This window comes from Rutidosis leptorrhynchoides, chromosome 11, assembly GCF_046630445.1.
Source record: "Rutidosis leptorrhynchoides isolate AG116_Rl617_1_P2 chromosome 11, CSIRO_AGI_Rlap_v1, whole genome shotgun sequence".
Lineage (NCBI taxonomy): Eukaryota > Viridiplantae > Streptophyta > Magnoliopsida > Asterales > Asteraceae > Rutidosis > Rutidosis leptorrhynchoides.
In genome coordinates, this window is record NC_092343.1 from 104,801,989 (window position 1) to 104,822,205 (window position 20,217).

Here is a 20,217-nt window from a genome sequence, read left to right on the forward strand (position 1 = left end):
TTAAATTGTACGCAAGGACGTTCGAAAATCCGGAATTGGGACCAGAGTCAACTCTCAAAGCTCGACGCAACGGACTAAAAATTACAAGTCAACTATGCACACGAATATAATATAATATTTAAATAATTCTATAAATTATTTATATATTGTATTATTATTATAAACCGTCGGCAAAACAAGAAAACAAATCATGTGAGCTGGAAAAAGTGGCCATGCGATCGCATGGCCTGGAAGGCAAAAATCCATGCGATCGCATAGCAGTAGGTGACAGCCCACATGACTATAAATTAGCAGTTTTGGTTGAACATATATACATCTTTTTCTTCTTCCTTCATACGTAAAGATATATATATATATATATATATATATATATATATATATATATATATATATATATATATATTATATTTTAATTTTAAATTCTAATAATAAGGGTATGATAGCGAATGTTGTAAGGGTGTAAGTCGAAATTCTGTCCGTGTAACGCTACGCTATTTTTAATCACTGTAAGTTATGGTTAATGTTATTTTTAATTTAATTTCTCGTAGCTAAGTTATTATTGTGCTTATTTAATGCCGAAGTAATCATGATGTTGGACTAAAATATTAAGACGGGGTAATTGGGCTTTGTACCATAATTGGGGTTTGGACAAAAGAACGACACTTGTGGAAATTAGACTACTGGCTATTAATGGGCTTTATATTTGTTTAACTAAATGATAGTTTGTTAATTTAATGTAAAGATTTATAATTGGACGTACCTATAAATAACCATATACACTCGACCAGACACGATGGGCGGGATATTTATATGTACGAATAATCGTTCATTTAACCGGACACGGGAATGGATTAATAGTTAATAGACTTATTAAAACATGGGTGAATTATGTACAAGGACACTTGGCGTAATTGTTAGCAAAGTATTAAAACCTTGGGTTACACGCAGTCGATATCCTGGTGTAATTATTAAACAAAGTATTAAAATCTTGTTACTGTTTAAGTCCCCAATTAGTTGGAATATTTGACTTCGGATATAAGGATAAATTGACAAGGACACTCGCACTTTATATTTATGACTGATGGACTGTTATGGACAAAAACCAGACGGACATATTAAATAATCCAGGACAAAGGACAATTAACCCATGGGAAGAAACTAATATCAACACGTCAAACATCATGATTACGGAAGTTTAAATAAGCATAATTCCTTTATTTTCATATTTAATTGCACTTCTAATTATCACACTTTTATTTATTGTCATTGTATTTAATTGCACTTTTAATTATCGTACTTTTTAATTATCACAATTTTATTTTATCACACTTTTATTTATCGCAATTTCATTATCGTTATTTACTTTACGTTTTAAATTAAGTCTTTTATATAATTAATATTTTACATTAGGTTTTAACTGCGACTAAAGTTTTAAAATCGACAAACCGGTCATTAAACGGTAAAAAACCCCTTTTATAATAATATTATTACTTATATATATTTTTGTATTTTTACAAATATAGTTTAAACTAATATAGCGTTAAGCTTGTTTAATTTTCCCTGTGGAACGAACCGGACTTACTAAAAGCTACACTACTGTACGATTAGGTACACTGCCTATAAGTGTTAGTATATCCATTCTATAAATAAATAAATATCTTGTGTAAAATTGTATCGTATTTAATAGTATTTCGTTGTAAAAATAATACTATTTCCTAGTACCCCTCGCACACATCAGTGTTGCTTTCCCAATACAAGGTTAGCAAGTGGGTGACACAAAACCATAAGTTTTGAGCTAAAATTTTCAAATCTGAAACCCACAAAACCCACAAACGTTTTGCAAACACCGATGAAGGGTTATTCCGGAAAACTTATCTAGGGTAAAAGCTAGATTGAATTTTCAAAAGATCAAATGTTTTCATAAAGATCCAATTTCCTAAAGGATCTAAATTTTTATAGTCATGTGGGACTGTAAACCACATCGTTACTACCATTGTTCATACCGCCGTATTAAAATCACTGATGTACAAAGTGTAAAGAATAAAGAAGTGATTCTAGTAAAGTTATATTCAAGTTCTTTATTGCTTGAGGACAAGCAACGCTCAAGTGTGGGAATATTTGATAATGCTAAAAACGAACATATATTTCATAGCATTATCCTTCAAGAAAGACAAGCTTTTGGTTGCAATTGTTCTATTTACAAGTGATATTATTCATTTAAATAATAAAAAGTGAAGACAAAAGACAGATTCGACGATTTGAAGACGCAAACGACCAAAATGCTAAAAAGTAAAAAGTACAATCCAAGAGGTTCAATTTATTGATGAGAAACGTCTTAAAAGTTACAAGAGTACGAGACGCAAAACTCAAAGTACAAGATATTAAATCATACGAAAGGACGTTCGAAAATCAGGAACCGGGGCCTGAGCCAACTATCAACGCGCGACGCAACGGAGCTAAAATTACAAGTCAACTATGCACAAGAATATAATATAATATATATATATATAATTATATAAAATTATATATATTATATTATATATTATTAAATAAAACGTCGGCAAACAAGAAAACAAAAGTTTGTGAGCTGTCCCAGGGGGCCATGCGATCGCATGGCCTGGAGGAGTAAAATCCATGCGGTCGCATGGCACACTGTAGCATGTCAGGTCCTATAAATTTCACGAATTCTGGCCGAATTTAACACATCTTTTTCTATCTCTTACTCTCTCAATTTATATTTATATTTATATTTTAATTATAATTTTAATTTTAAATTAATAATAATAAGGTTATAGTGGTGAATGTTTTAAGTTTGTAAGTCTAAATTCTGTCCGTGTAACACTACACGATTAATACTCATTGTAAGTTATGTTCAACCTTTTTAAATTAATGTCTCGTAGCTAAGTTATTATTATGCTTATTTAAATCGAAGTAATCATGATGTTGGGCTAAATATTAAAGACGGGGTAATTGGGCTTTGTACCATAATTGGGGTTTGGAAAAAAGAACGACACTTGTGGAAATTAGACTATGGGCTATTAATGGGCTTTATATTAACTAAACGATACCTCGTTAATTTAATATTAAGGGTTACAATTCGACGTATTTATAAATAACCACATACGCTTAATTGGGTACGATGGGCGGGATATCTATAAATACCAATAATTGTTCATTTTACCGGACACGGGGATGGATTAATAGTTAATGGACTTATTAAAACAGGGGTGGATTACATTCAAGGGTAATTGGTGTAATTGTTAACAAAGTAGTAAAACCTTGGATTGCACGCAGTCGATATCCTGGTGTAATTATTAAACAAAGTATTAAGACATTATTACAGTTTAAGTCCCCAATTAGTTAAAATATTTGACTTCGGGTATAAGGATAATTTGATGAAGACTCTCGCACTTTATAATTATGACCGATGGACTATTATGGACAAAAACCGTATGGACATATTGAATAATCCAGGACAAAGGACAATTAACCCATGGCAATAAACTAAAATCAACATGTCAAACATCATGATTACGGAAGTTTAAATAAGCATAATTCCTTTATTTTATATCTTATCGCACTTTTAATTATCGTACTTTTTAATTATTGCAATTTTATTTATCGTCATTTTATTTATCGCACTTTTATTATCGTTATTTACTTTACGCTTTAAATTAAGTTATATTTATTTTTAATATTTTACATTAGGTTTTAATTGTGACTTAAGACGTAAAATCGACAAACCGGTCATTAAACGGTAAAACCCCCCTTTATAATAATAATATTACTTATATATATATATATATATATATATATATATATATATATATACAAATATAGTTTTAAAAAAAATATAGCGTTAAACTTGGCTAGCTCCCTGCGGAACGAATCGGACTTACTAAAAACTACACTACTTTACGATTAGGTACACTGCCTATAGTGTTGTAGCAAGGTTTAGGTATATCCACTCTATAAATAAATAAATAACTTGTGTAAAATTGTATCGTATTTAATAGTATTTCGTAACAAAAATATAACTATTTCGTATACACCTCGCATAACATCAGCACTTAAGACTTGGAGACATTATCTTTATGAGGTCAAAAGTACAGTGTACACTGATCACAAAAGTCTTCAACACATCCTTGATCAAAAGCAGTGAATATGAGGCAACGAATATGGGTTGACTTGTTGAAAGATTATGATTACGAACTCCCTTATCATCCGGGAAGGGCCAATGTTGTGGCTGATGCTTTGAGTCATAAAGAGAGAGTTAAACTTCGTAGATTTAGAGCCTTGAATATGACGATTCAAACTAACCTCGCTAGGCAGATTCTTAAGGTACAACAAGAAGCCTTGAAGGAGGAGAATTTCATAACGGGAAGGTCCGAGGCTTGAATAAACAGTTTGAAGTACGAACCGATGGTACTCTGTATTTTGCGGAACGTCGTTGGGTTCCGAAATTTGGTGATTTGCGACAACTTGTTTTAGATGAAGCTCATAAGTCTAGGTATTCTATTCATCCTGGTTCAGGAAAGATGTATCATAATCTTAAGGAGCTATACTGGTGGCCTAACTTGAAAGCTGATGTGGCTACTTATGTGGCTAAGTGTTTAACCTGTGCTAAGGTTAAAGCTGAACATCAGAAACCGTCTAGACTTTTGGTGCAACGTGAGATTCCCGAGTGAAAGTGGGAAGGTATTACGATGGACTTTATTACGAAGTTACCGAGAACTGTGGGTGGTTACGATACCATTTGGGTGATTGTTGACCGACTCACAAAATCAACTCATTTCTTGCTGATTAAGGAAACAGATTCGATGGAGAAACTTACTCATTTATATTTGAAGGAGATTGTTTCAAGACATGGTATTCCTGTATCTATTATTTCAGACCGGGACAGTCGATTCATATCGAGGTTTTGGCAATCCTTACAGGAAGCCTTGGGAACTAAGTTAGATATGAGCACTGCTTATCATCCGCAGACGGATGGTCAGAGTGAAGGGATCATTTAAACGTTAGAAGACATGTTACGAGCGTGTGTTATTGATTTTGGTAATGGGTGGGATAGATATTTGCCGTTGGCTGAATTTTCTTATAATAATAGCTATCATGCAAGTATTAAAGACGCACCATTTGAAGCTCTGTATGGTAGAAAGTGTAGGTCTCCTATCTGTTGGAATGAGGTTGGGGATGCTCAACTCACAGGCCCAGAGATTATTCATGAGACTACAGAGAAGATCGTACAGATTAAAGAAAGATTGAGAACCGCCAGAAGTCAGCAAAAGAGTTATGCCGATAAGAGAAGGAAAGATTTAGAATTTCAGGTCGGTGACCGTGTTATGTTGAAGGTATCACCTTGGAAAGGTGTGGTACGTTTTGGAAAAAGGGGAAAGTTGAATCCTCGTTTTGTTGGACCTTTTGAGATTACAGAAAGAGTTGGACCCGTGGCTTATCGTTTGAAGTTGCCACGAGAACTTAGTGTCGTTCATGATGTTTTTCATGTAACGAATTTGAGGAAGTGTTTGGCCGAGACCGATGAGACTATTCCTCTTGAGGAGCTTCATGTTGATAAACAACTCCATTTTATTGAGGAACCTGTTGAAATTATGGATCGAGAGGTTAAGACCCTCTAGCAAAGTAGAATTCCTATTGTCCGAGTTAGATGGAATTTCAGACTCGATCCCGAGTTCACTTGGGAACGTGAAGATCAGATGAGGCAGAAGTACCCGCATTAGTTCCCAAATGACGAGTCAACCCCTGCACCTGCTTAAATTTCGGGACGAAATTTCCGTAACGGGAAGGTACTGTCACGACCCTACTTTTTCTGTTATCTTTTACCGTTTATTATTTAACGCCCGTTAATTGTTATTCGTGCCACATCAATTCTATGACCTATATTATTATTTTAGTAATAATATATTAATTATTTTGTGATATGTGAATATTTGTATTCATATTTTAAATTGTACGTTTTTACGTGTCGTGGATTTCTATCAGGCGAATCTTTTTGGTTTTCAAACCAACGGTCAGACTTTTGAGATTTTTGAATCCCAATTATTTTAAATATGATATTTTTATGTCATATGATTATATATAGTGTTTATATATTTTATTCGTCGCGTAGTTGTTATCTCTCTGAATTATTAATCGCGTAGTAGCGTTTTCGCGTTTCGGGCTTCGTTCGAGTTTTTGGGCCACAAGTAAACTCTTTATACATCAAAGTGGGCCATGTGGGCCCACACTTGTGCATGTTCACTGAGACCCCATGGGGAGGGGGTAATTTGATAAAACTTGGAGCTTGTTTATCCCTTGATCAAAATTGGTTCACTACTCCTTCATTTAACCTAATTACATTTTATTTCTCACCTCTTCCTCTTTTTTTCTCTCCCTTGTTCGTTCACCATCATCAACCATCATCATCATCATCTTCTTCAACAATTTTATATTGGAGATTTAGGGCTTTTATCATTTTTGGATTCACCATTTCAAGATCTACGCAACCATACTCTTGATTCTTTGATTGGGGTATATTCATGAACCCTAATTTTTCATTTCTCTTTCATTTTTACTAATTTTGATTATATGTTGATGCTATAGTACTTGTATGTTGTTGTGTTGTTGATTTGATGCTTAGAAATGCTCGATTTCATATATTTTCGGTTTGATCAAAAGTGGACAGCAGTTATTTGTTTAAAATTAGTATACTTAACAGATATTTTTGATTAAATAAAGTGTATATATGAGTTCCTCTCATCAATACAATAATTTTAGACTTTGGATTCATGTTGTTTTGAGTTTCGGATCAAAAGTTATGCCCGATTTAGGGTTTGAATGAAATTAAAAGGTAAAAACGATTTTGATCAGTTGGGGTCCGACTTTGTGACCATATTTGGAGTCTCTAGGATGTACCATTGGGTTAGGATTGATGACTGGATGAACATTCATGTTCGAGTCATCGAAATCCGAGCCACGGATCACCCGAAAAAGCTAAAACAAGATTTAAAACGGATTAATGAATATGTTTGGCTAATGGATGTATGTCACGACTTATAAACTGACCTTAGGGTGTTATTGATCCCACTAAGGTGTTGGGTTGGTTGGTTAGACGAGGATATATATAAAATTCGTCAAAAACCGACACCCGAGGCTCAAGTTATGACCCGACGAACGTTTAATTAAACTTGTGGTTATAAAATTGAACCTTATGTTATAAATAATGTTTGGCATTATAATTAAATTACTTATGATATAAAAGTAATTAATTTTAATTAAGACTTATGATATATATTTATTATATCATTTAAAAATTGCTTATGATTTAATTATTAATTTAATTAAACTTATGATTAATAATACATTTTATTATTAATGAAAATACTTATGGTAAGTATTAAACTTATGTTATGAGATTTTTATAATAAGATTTATAATAAGGACTAATTAATTATTTAATTATTATCAGGCTTAGTTATTATTTAATTATAATTTAATTATTAAATACTTATGATTTAATAATTATAATTAAACACTTATGATGTGATTAATAATTCATTATTAATTAATAATACTTATGATATGATTAAAAATTTATTATTAATTAATAATACTTATGTTATGACTAATATTTAATTAATTAATTAAATACTTATGCTATATTAATTATATCATTTAAACTTATGTTAACTTTAATAATTCATTTTAATTTAATTAAACTTATGTTATGACATAATTATACATATATGACTTTAAATTACATTATAACTTATATTATTATTATAACTTACACTCCAAAAATTAATGTTGACTTTGTTTGACCAAGGTTGACTTTTGAGTTGACTTTCAGTTGACTTTGACTTTTTGTTGACTTTTGTTGACTTTCTAATTAAGGAAACTTTCCTAACTTATAAACTTTCCAAAAATAGCAACTTTCTAAATATGGAAACTTTTCTAAAATAGAAATTTTCCAAAAATGGAAACCTGCTAAAAATAGAAACTTTCTAAAAATAGAAAGTGCGTGTCCTTACACTGTCCTGATCAAACCGAAGCATGTTAAGTGTTGTTCTATGTTTACTTGCAACAAGTACTATAGCTATCATACTAAGACTTGACCTAAGTTAGTTATTTATATCGACCTGCTTTATTTATAGGTCGGCGTTGTGATCATTCTTTATCACTTTACTTCATTTGTTGTTCGCTTTTTGTGTGGTTACTTCATTTGCTTTAAGGTGAGTTATAGTCCCATTTTTCTATTTTATATCTTTTGGGATGAGAATACATGCATTTTATTTTATTTTATATTGGACACGAGTGGAAGTTGGTTTAAGTTATTCATTTTGAGTTGAACAAAAATATTCTCTAGTCTAGTAACTGTAATCACTGGTTTCTACTGGTGAACGCGAATCCTATGGATAGATCTATCGGGTTTGACAACCTCATTTCGAGCTAGCCGCGCTAGCAATTTTTGAAGACGGAATGTATTAGTACTTCGTAATTATTTAAAGATACACCTGTTCAGTGTATATTGTGTTTTGTAAGGGTGGAATTGGTTAAGTGGTTACCAGGTAGCTCACGGGTTAATGGAATAATATTTTTATATGTTTTCGAGCATATAATTTTTGTGGTCCAAAATAAGGCTTTATGTTTTCAAACATAAATTTTTACGGTTTAAATTAAATATTGTTTGAAATATTAAACCTATAATTCACTCAACATTTTTATTGACAGTTACTAATATGTTTTATTCTCAGGTTCATGATTGATTGCTTCGCTTAGAGAGTCTGCATATTTATGATGGCAGCATTTGTTAAACATTAACTTGCATTCTATTTTGATACATTAAATTATAGGTGCTTGTTGACTTGGTTATGGTCAACTTTTGGTTAAGAATTTATGTATGGTTTTTCTAAACTTACCTATTTTGGTAGATTTCCTTATAGGAAATCATTTTTAAATAAAGAATGCAAGGTTATTTATTAAATTCATTTAGAGTTATGATCAAGGTGTGGGACCAAGATAACGATGGTCGTCAAGTGTACTTTGACGGGTCGTTAAAGGTATTGATTGCATCTTTATTGGATATGCTGAGCATTATAAGGCTTTTAGATTCTTTGTCATTGAACCAAATGATGCAATTTCGGTTAATACCGTGATCGAATCTAGAGATGCTATTTTTGATGAATCAAGGTTCACTTCAATACCTAAACCAAAGGATATAGCATCTACTGCAACTCTGCAAGTACCTCCTAAGGTTCTCAATTGGAAGAAATTCCAAGTGAGACACCCGTACCTCGTAGAGGGAGTAGGAGTAGAATTCCTACGTCGTATGGTTCTGATTTTCAACTTTATTTAGTTGAAGGATCAAGAGATAGTGTTATATCTCAACTCTATTATTGTCATAATATAGAGGAAGATTCGAGAACATGTGATGAGGCTATGAGTTCTCGTGACGTTACTTTTATGAAAGAAGCAATTCATGACGAGATGGCCTCTATCATGGAAAATAATACATGTTTTCTAGCTGATTTGCCTCCCGGTTGTAAATCTTTGGGAAACAAGTGGATCTTCAAAAGGAAGATAAAAGTGGATGGATCGGTTGATAAGTTTAAAGCACGTTTGGTCATTCAAGGCTTTAGGCAAAAAGAGGGCATAGACTATTTTGATACCTATGCTCCGGTTGCTCGTATTATCATGATTAGGTTGTTGATCTCGCTTGCGGGCTTTCACAATCTAGGGATCCACCAAATGGAAGTGAAAACAGCCTTTCTTAATGGTGATTTGGAGGAGGAGGTGTATATGAAACAACCGGAAGGTTTTGTCATGCCGGGACAAGAGACAAAGGTGTGCAAGTTGATTAAGTCTCTGTATGGACTTAAGCAAGCACCGAAACAATGGCATCAAAAGTTTGATGATGTTATTTTGTCCCATGGTTTTATGATCAAACAATCGGAAAAATGTGTGTATAGCAAATTTGATCAAAAGGGGAATGGTGTGATCATTTGCTTATATGTGGATGACATGTTGATCTTTGGTAAGAACCAAGATCTAGTTGACAAGACCAAACAATTTTTGTCATCGAAGTTTTCTATGAAGGATATGGGTGTAGCTGATGTGATCCTTAGGATAAGGATCAATCGTGGTGAGAATTGCATCATGATAACTCAATATCATTATATTGAGAAGATTCTCAAAAGGTTCATGTAACGACCCTGGATTTTCTGACTTATATTATTAATACTTATTATTAATACTTGCGTGTTAATAAATATATTCTTATACATTTTACTTGTTACCGTATTTGACTTTCCATGTCCCGACTTGTCTTTGTGACACGTGCTTTTCTCGAATAATATTTTGAATATTATTTACGTTCATAATTAATTATTATTAATTATTTTTAATTAACTAATGTATGTAGTTAATTACTTGGGCTTTTATTAATTTGTTGCTTACTTATATTTGGGCTTATATTACTGGACTTGGAAGCCCACCCTACATTTCTTAATGGACTACTAGTAAGCCCACTATTATGCTAATGATTCTTTAAGGTTAAACTTGGATTAATTAATTAAGTTAGGAGATAAAGTTGTTGCAAGCATGCATGACCTCTTTCCCATGTATTTGACTTATACACCTTCTTAGCCAACAACACTCTCCCACACATGAAAGATTGAACTTTGACTTCCCTTTTGAGCTCCTTAAACCGTCGGCATTTGCAAGGGTGAGGGAGGTTCAAAAATCTTTTTTTTTGTTACTTATAAACTAGTCTTTACTTCATTCCACACACACATCACACTTACACTTTCTTTTCTCTCAACTTTTCTCTCAAAATTGTAAGTAACATGTTTTATTTTTCTTCTTCTTTTTCCTTTGAAACCGAAATCTATCATCATCATCCTTGCTAGTTTGTTGTTTGTTGTTCAATATCAAACTTTATATTTTGTATCTTCATGAATCTTGTTTCTTCCATCTTTGTTTGATGAGAAATTAAGAACAAGGATCTAAGTTTCTATAACTTATGGTTCTACACTTAAGATGTTATAAAGATCTAAAGCTCATAAGCTTTGAGATCTTACTTGTGTTCATGTTTTGTAAACTTAAGATTTATTTTCTTAAGATCCAAGCTTTGTCTTGAATCTTCTTAATATTACTATTAGAACTCATGTATGTGTCGGATCTAAGAACTTGATGTAACTTTGGTTCATCAACCTACTTGCAACCCTTAAATCAGTTGTGCTACATATCTTAGACATACACTAGTGTCATGAAGGTCAAAACTTGGTAAAGATGATGCAAACACATCAACCAGTTGTACACTTGAAGCTATAAGCATCAATGATGAGAACCGTGATGAGCATCAAGCACCAAGAACCCACCGGAACACTTTGCTTACTCTTTTTGGATCTGATCAGTAACCTGGGCTACTGGAAAAGTTAATTTCCAGAATTTTTGGTTCAAGTAGATGACTTTTCGTTTAGGACTCGTCTTAATCCGATTTACGGTTTAGGATTTATAGCCTTCCGAAAGTCACTACACCTTTGTAACGTTATGCTGAAATTTCTGACCTACTTGCACTTAAACCTTCGCCACGGTCAAACGAAGACAAATTTGGTTCTGAAAATTTCTCAGTGGTTTGAGGACTCACATATGGAGCCATAGCCACTGACTACACATCTTTTCGATTTATATAGAGGTCGTAGCAGGTGAACGAAGTCAGCCTTTGTTTCGATCTCTATTCTTGATTGAAAACTTACTTTACTTTTTACTTATGTTGTTGATGATGATGATACTTAAGACCTAATTTACATACTTTTAAACCTTTGGGAACGATTTACTGACTTAGTAACTTTTGACTTAGGTTGAGGTCCTTTCGGACCAACTACTTGCTTACTTATCTAGTACCGACTTTACTACTTTTCACTGTGAGTTATAGCATCCCTTTTTACTTTAACTATTTTGGGAACTGAGAATACATGCGCGTTTTACGTTTTACATACTAGACACGAGTACTTAAACTTTATATATGTGTGGGTTATACAACGGCATAAACTTTTCCCTTAGCTCGGTAACGTTTAGTCATTGGTCTTTGAACCGGTGAACGTGAATCTTAGATATGGATCCATAGAGTTTGACATCCCCACTCAGGCTAGTAGCGCTAGCATTTAACGGGTGTTTAATACTTCGTAAACTTACGCACTCTCCAAGTGTACTTTTAGGGTGTGATAGTACGTTAAGTTAGTTACCAAGTGCCCACGGTTGAACATATACTTTTCATACTGTTTTGAAACACTGAAATCTCGTGGCCTACCTTACATTACTGTTATACTTAAACTATAGCTCACCAACATTCGTTTTGAAGTTTTTAAGCATGTTTTCTCAGGTGCTTAGAGGTTTGATTGCTTCCGCTGTTGTAGTATTGCTGTGTAGACACCCACTGCTTCTGTTAGAGATGTCTCCGCATGAAACATTTATTTTGCATTCAAAGTATGTTACCTTTGAAACAATGAATTGGTAATGACCATTGGGTCACGTACTATTATTATTTCCTTCTATTCATAGAAGCACACTATCGTATGTTAAACATTTGACGTTGGTTATGACGTCATCTTTTCTTATGAATGCAAACTTATTTTAAAATAGCATATAGTGTTTGACCTTGTAATGATCTGTTGTTGATGATCCGTACACGTTAATTTTGTACGGGGCGTCAAATTTGGTATCAGAGCGTTGGTTGTAGGAAATTAGGTTGCATTAGTGAATCTAGACTGGACCGAGTAGGATTCACTAATAAGACTAATCTACAACTTGCTAGTTTACTTGTTTCTGCGGAACTTGCTACATGCTGCTGCTTACTTTTACTGCTATATGCCGTATACTACTACTTGCTTTCACTACTGCATGCTACTATCTGCTTTCGATTGCATGATACTTGTCATTATTGCCAAGCTACTTACTGCTATAGATGATCTAGACTGTCGCAGTTACTTTGCCTAATACGTGCTTGCTATATGACTTACTGACATGGAAAAAGTTATTTTTCCTTGTTCAGATGTCGGATATTCCGCCCATCATCATTGACTTGGACAGCGACTCAGATTGACCTGCCGCCTCGCCTGCTATTTCCGCCGACTCACAGATCCCGTCATCGCTACCCTCCAGTGACTCTTGCGATTCATCCTCTGGGGACAGTTGTGACGACCCGGGAATTTTTGACCAAATTTAAACTTGCTCTTTATATGATTTCGGCACGATAAGCAAAGTCTGTAATATTGATTCTCGAAAACTTTGGAACAGTACATGAATTCATTTGACCTTCGACTGCTATCGACGATTCACGAACATTTAATTATAAATAGATATGTGTGTATGTATATATAAATAATAATTCGAAATATAATTTGAAGTATTATATGTTGTTGTTATTAAAAATTAATAAAATAAAGATAAGATATTATAATAATTATTATTAAAATTTATCTCTATATATAAATAAAGTATATTAAAAATAAATATTAAATGCCTGTACTACTCGTTTGATGTTCCGATTGATATTAAGCAAGTTAAATTCAAACTTATGTAATTTTAAAATAAAAGGTGATCCAAAAATGAGTTATATAAGTTATAGGCTTATTAAAAGTATATCTAGGATCTAATTATTAAATTTTAACACTTTTTATATTTCACTCATAAATGAGAGGGACAATTGATGTATTTTTTTTATTTATCAAATTAATGACTGAATTTTATACCATAATGACTAAAATAAATAAAGGAAGTTAATTTAAAATTTTGAGAATTTTCCAAAGACTTTTATCACTATTTTCTAAGGTTTCATTTCATTTTCATCAGACACATGTTAATATTAAGATTATTATTATATTAGTATTATGTTATCCGTCTTTGTTTGATTATCACAAGTTTCACAGTTTATGATTAAGTACTGTTGTTTCTTTTGACTTCTCCAACGAATCACTCCAACCCACTATCTCTATATTCCTATTTTATGTTGACAATCATCAACACTTTATTTACATATATCCACAGGTGCATATACTTATATAAAACAACCAACCATCACTTTCTTTTATTTTTTTTACATTATTATATTTACATCCACTACTACTTACAACTAAATATATGGATATATATATATAAATATATGCATGCACTGAATGTGGGATATTTTATTTATTATTATTACAACTTGTTGCAAGACTTACTATAATATATATATATATTAATTCTTATTAATTAAATCTTGATGTCGGTAAGATATAACCAATTGGGTATCACATGACTTCGATGGCATGTACTGCTTTGCTTTACTTTTGATGTTCATGCAACTTGAATGTACTATATATTTATAATATATTTATATATATAAGATCGCATATATATATATATATATATATATATATATATATATATATATATATATATATATATATATATATATATATAACGTAACCTGATACATTCATATATCCAATTCAAGTGTACAACTACAAATTGCCTTCACATAAGATACTACTACTAATATGTTGAACCAAGTTACTACCCTTCGAATCAACCAAAAACACTTGAAACTTGTTATTGTATTTGTTCTTGTTGGAGTCTACTCGAACAAACCAAAAACTAAGCACTCCGACCACCTACTCGCTATTATCTGTTACTCGAAACATCTTCAAGGCCAACCACCTTCGGTCTCCTTTCTGTTGAAGCCGCCATCATCAAACACCCTATCATCTAAACCCACTTGTTTTGATGCCCAACAACTACAACCTAATACCATCCAAACACCACCCATTTAATCACCCTCATCCCCAACGAAGACATCATCAGAGATACTTTGATCACCATCCTTACAAACAATCATTACCCACCATCATAATAACTGCCGCATGTATTTTCTTTCGTTTTACTATTCGAACACCATCACCAACATTGAACAACCCCCACACGTTAACTTTAAAAATCAAACACCCTCTCCTGTTCATGATCACAACCCCACCATCATCCGGACATCCTCCATCATCTTCATTACCAAGCATCAATCACCACCACAACCTTCAATTGTTGTTGCTATCACTGCAAACAACCGGAACCAACTCCCATCATAATCACAACACCTATTCCTCTCTCTCCCTATCTATATTTTTCTTTCTTTCTCTTATTCTGTACGGAAATTTCCCAACACAAGAATCAAGAGTCCACCTGCAAATTAAACTACTGCAACTATATTCCTGTTTTCTGTGTGATCGAATACCACCCCAAAACACCTGCTATTTTATGCTTGCCTTCTATGGTTGCACTCTACAAAACTACCATTTACACTAAGTTATTGCTGCTGCGTTTTCCTTCTCCTTCTTTCTGTTCTATACCGTCAAGAAATCACCACAGGCCTGCTGCATACTTTCTGTTTTCTGTTTCTTCGAACCCAACAACCGAACAACCCATCTACTCCTACCTGCTACTGTTACGTATGTCTTTTCCTGTTTTCTCTTTTGTTGAAGGAACAATAAAGGAAGTTGATTATAAATGTTAACCATAATTAATAATGTAAAAGTAACGCTAGTGGCTATCTTAAATTAAAGGAAATAATGGTGGTATGCACCCAAGTCGACAATGAAGACCCCACTTATTTGAATACCTTTGTTTAAAAGTCGAGCCATATGATTAAAAAAAATGATGAAGGGGTACATGAACTAAACGGTGCATGTTCTTTATCTTGTGTGGCCAACATGTATTAAAAATAACTCCACTTGGTTATCAAAGATATAAAATGATTATAAAGATGAGGTATGATCAATGAGAGATAAGGTAACCGTGATATATTTTTTCACCTGAGTCGCTTGGAAGTTAAAATGACTAGGCTAAAGGGTTTCACTAATTAGGTTTAGATAATTAAAAGTTATTGGACTGCTAAGGTTCGGTTCATTTTTGGGCCGTGAACCTATGACCCAATTCTGGTTTCTGATGAACTATTGCTATAATTAATAAATGATAGTTTTTGTGAACGAGGTAGCTAGAATGTTTATAAGGATGAAACTTGAATATTGTTGATGATGAATCATGGTGATTTATGATGTATTAGATGATGGTAATAGTGTTAATGATGAAGACGTGATGTTAGATGGTTTAGTTTAAGGATGAGGATGATTGAGATGATAATGATATGGTTAAACTAATGACGATGATGATATTGATAATTGGCATGTTAACAATAATATCGATTCATGAAGTAAAAAGGATACGAGAAATCATGATCCTGGCCCATTGATGATGTGGTTAGGGATGGCGTTGATGATGACTAAAGATGATATAGATAGGATATAAGATGGTATAATAAATGATGATAAGGTTATGGTTTGGTGACGATGAATATGATAACAAATGGTTGATAATGATGTAGTTATGGTAATGAGGTTAGGATAATGATGATGGCAACAATCGGTGACGATGTTGGGTTAGCGGGATGTCGCGGGTTCAAACCCGGACTTGGGCATTATTTTTAAGGGCTACTCCTTTGAGGTTCGTGAATCCGAGGCCAACCTTACAATTGTTCAATGGCGTCATATGTATTTTACTACAAAATACAGTATGGTGAGTTTCATTTGCCCTTTTTACTCTTTACATTTTTGGGCTGAGAATACATGCAAATGCTTTGTTAACTGTTTTACAATATTTATATGCGTGAGTTTCATTATTCCCTTTTTATATACATTTTTGGGCTGAGAATACATGCAAATGCTTTATTAACTGTTTTACAATACTTATATGCGTGAGTTTCATTTGCTCCCTTTTTAAATGCTTTTGCAATATATATTTTTGGGACTGAGAATACATGCGCTGCTTTTATAACTGTTTTACGAAATGGACACAAGTAGTTAAAACTACATTATATGGTTGAATTATCGAAATTGAATATGCCCCTTTTTATTAAGTCTGGTAATCTAAGAATTTGGGAACAGACACCCTAATTGACGCGAACTCTAAAGATAGATCTATCGGGCCCAACAAGCCCCATCCAAAGTACCGGATGCTTTAGTACTTCGAAATTTATATCATGTCCAAAGGAGGATCCCGGAATGATGGGGATATTCTTATATGCATACTGTGAATGTCGGTTACCAGGTGTTCAATCCATATGAATGATATTTTGTCTCTATGCATGCGACGTATGTTTATGAGAAATGGAAATATGAAATCTTGTGGTCTATTAAAATGATGGAAATGATTATTTATGTTAAACTAATGAACTCACCAACCTTTTGGTTGACACTTTAAAGCATGTTTATTCTCAGGTACGAAAGAAATCTTCCGCTGTGCATTTGCTCATTTTTAAAGATATTACTTGGAGTCATTCATGATATATTTCAAAAGATGTTGCATTCGAGTCGTTGAGTTCATCAAGATTATTGTTAAGTCAATTATAGTTGGATATATTATGAAATGGTATGCATGCCGTCAACTTTCGATGTAATGAAAGATTGTCTTTTCAAAACGAATGCAATGTTTATAAAATGTATCATATAGAGGTCAAGTACCTCGCGATGTAATCAACTGTTGTGAATCGTTTATAATCGATATGGACTTCGTCCGGATGGATTAGGACGGGTCCTTTCAGTTGGTATCAGAGCGGTGGTCTTAGCTAACCAGGTCTGCATTAGTGTGTCTAACTGATAAGTTGTTAGGATACATTAGTGAGTCTGGACTTCGATCGTGTTTGCATGTCAAAAGTTTTGCTTATCATTTTTTTTATCGGAAATCATCTGTTTATCATCCTTAGGAAATTACCTGCTCATTATTCTTAGTCTAGACACATTTTACTGCATTGACTGCATGAATAGTGTATAGACAAAAATTCATACCTTAGCGTATCTGACAATTCATATCTTAGTGTATCTGTTACTGTAGACCTTGCCTGATATCTCTCGTAAATTTCTCCTTAATTTAAGGGATCCTGGTACTATATATATCTATGCAAATTATGCATTGAGAATACCATCTAACTATCAATTGCTGTCACTAAACTCTTCATACCAAAAATCTTTCCTGAGCTCACGTAAGATGGCCTCTACGAATTGACCAAGTTCTTCTGACTCCGAAGACAGCGTGACAGGAGCACACCAACCACTCAACTACCGTGATTACTGGAGAAAATGGGGGTGGGTTCGCGACATACTCACCCTATGGAGAAAGGAAGAAGGTACTCCATATCATGAATCAAATCTACCTCCTAACCTTGGAGTACTTGACCCGCTCACCGGCGAACCCGTTCGCAATACCGTTTATACCCTATTTGCAAGAATTTTTCGTCTTGAAACTACCATTAACGGAACTAGAGAAGATATCCGACCTCTACCTCACATTGATAAACAACCAGGGTTAGTAGAAGAAGTTAGAGAACTCCGAGCTCGAGTATTAACTTTAGAGAGCACGGTATACAATTTGCAATCATCAACAGTATCACCAACACCAGTAACATCACCATCCTTAGCACCAATGGCACCAGTACCACCAACAACCCAAGTTTCAACAATCCATGCCTCAACATCTCACTCTGTACCTCGAGTATAATTATCGTTCCACGAATCATTCTACATCATTTATCTTCGTTCAACATGACGATTATGTAAACTCTAATGTTTTAGAGATTATGTATCATAGTTCTAATCGTAAATCTGATGAGTTTAATATCACATTGACTCATTAAATCCATAATTACATCTGAAGAAAATATATATGTAAATATATTTTCATAAAAATTGTGATTAAAAATTCTCTCGTACAAACTGTTAATGGTAAAAATATTTTAACGGGTAGGTAATACCCGGGAAATATTTAAGATTTCACATTAATAAGTTACATTGTACATTCTTCGAATCCGATTAAGCAAATTATCAACTATACTTCCTACTTTCACAATAATATACATTCTTTTATAGAAATCGAAACAACTATATCCATTAAAACTCAATTCTGATTTTGAAACCTCAGAATTTAATTCGAGATATAACTGGTACCATCACTTTTAGATTCCTACATCTTTCAAAGCTATATTTTGACTTCAAAACTGTGTTAGAACATCAAATGTATATTAACGATTACAAACTGTGTTCAAACCCTTTGAAAATTTCTGAAGACATTTCAAATAATGAGCAATCGAGATGATGATCCAACCACATGTTACCCACAGTTGTGTACCCGAAAAAAAAAACTCTTGAAACCAAAGTAAAAGTTTAAACAACGTATCCGCGTCAGATTCTTTGGCATTTATTAGCAAAAATAACTTTGCGATTCCTTTTCAAAGTAGCCAGTTTTGTCACAGCTCCAGCAAGTCAACTTCGATTTTTTTCAGTCAGACTAACTTTATTATAACCTTGAGATATACACCATCGTTACCGGGGAACCTTTTACATTCCACCACATTATCAGCAAATGTACCAACAACTTCATTACCCTTTAAGTTTAGCCTCTCCAAAAAGTCATTATAGTTATTCATTGAAATCCTATCATATATTCATCTGCATCTTGTAACGAAAACGGCCATACCAATTACCGGGAATCAGCAATCAGTACTTTGAAAACTCACAGCATATCTACATCAATAGTTATATGTATAACATTTATCTCTTAGAATTATGATCTTTCATTCTGAAATTCTAGAAAGCACTCAGTCTACAAATCAATACTCTGAATGTAAAAAAAAAAAAAATGAATGAAGCAGCAGAAACTGTAGACAACTGTAAACGACCTTAATCATCGGAAGTTTGATGATAAAGAATGGTATATTGGAAAAGCTCAGAAAAATTGAAACTGGAAAATGGATTTAGCTAACCACGAAGGAGACCAAGGACAAATACAAGGACCATACCCTATATTCAAAGAATCCAGGTAATTCTGGATCCGTTGAAATCTTTAAAGAATATCTTGCTCCGAAGTCATGTTAAAATCTTGCGGAAAAATTTTTCTTCATCAACTTTCGAACTTGGAAATTCCAAAAATATCATCATAAATATCTTCGATATTTCTGAGGATATTTTCATCAATACTCTCGTCCAAAATTATATACCTCATTGTGCTTCCTGTGTTTCATTAAATTGGAAATTATTGTAAAATCTAAGTATAAACTATGAATGAATTCTGAGGTAGTGTTGGAAACTGAAGCATGAGTTAGTATTATATAATGACACTTGATCAACGTGATTATATTAC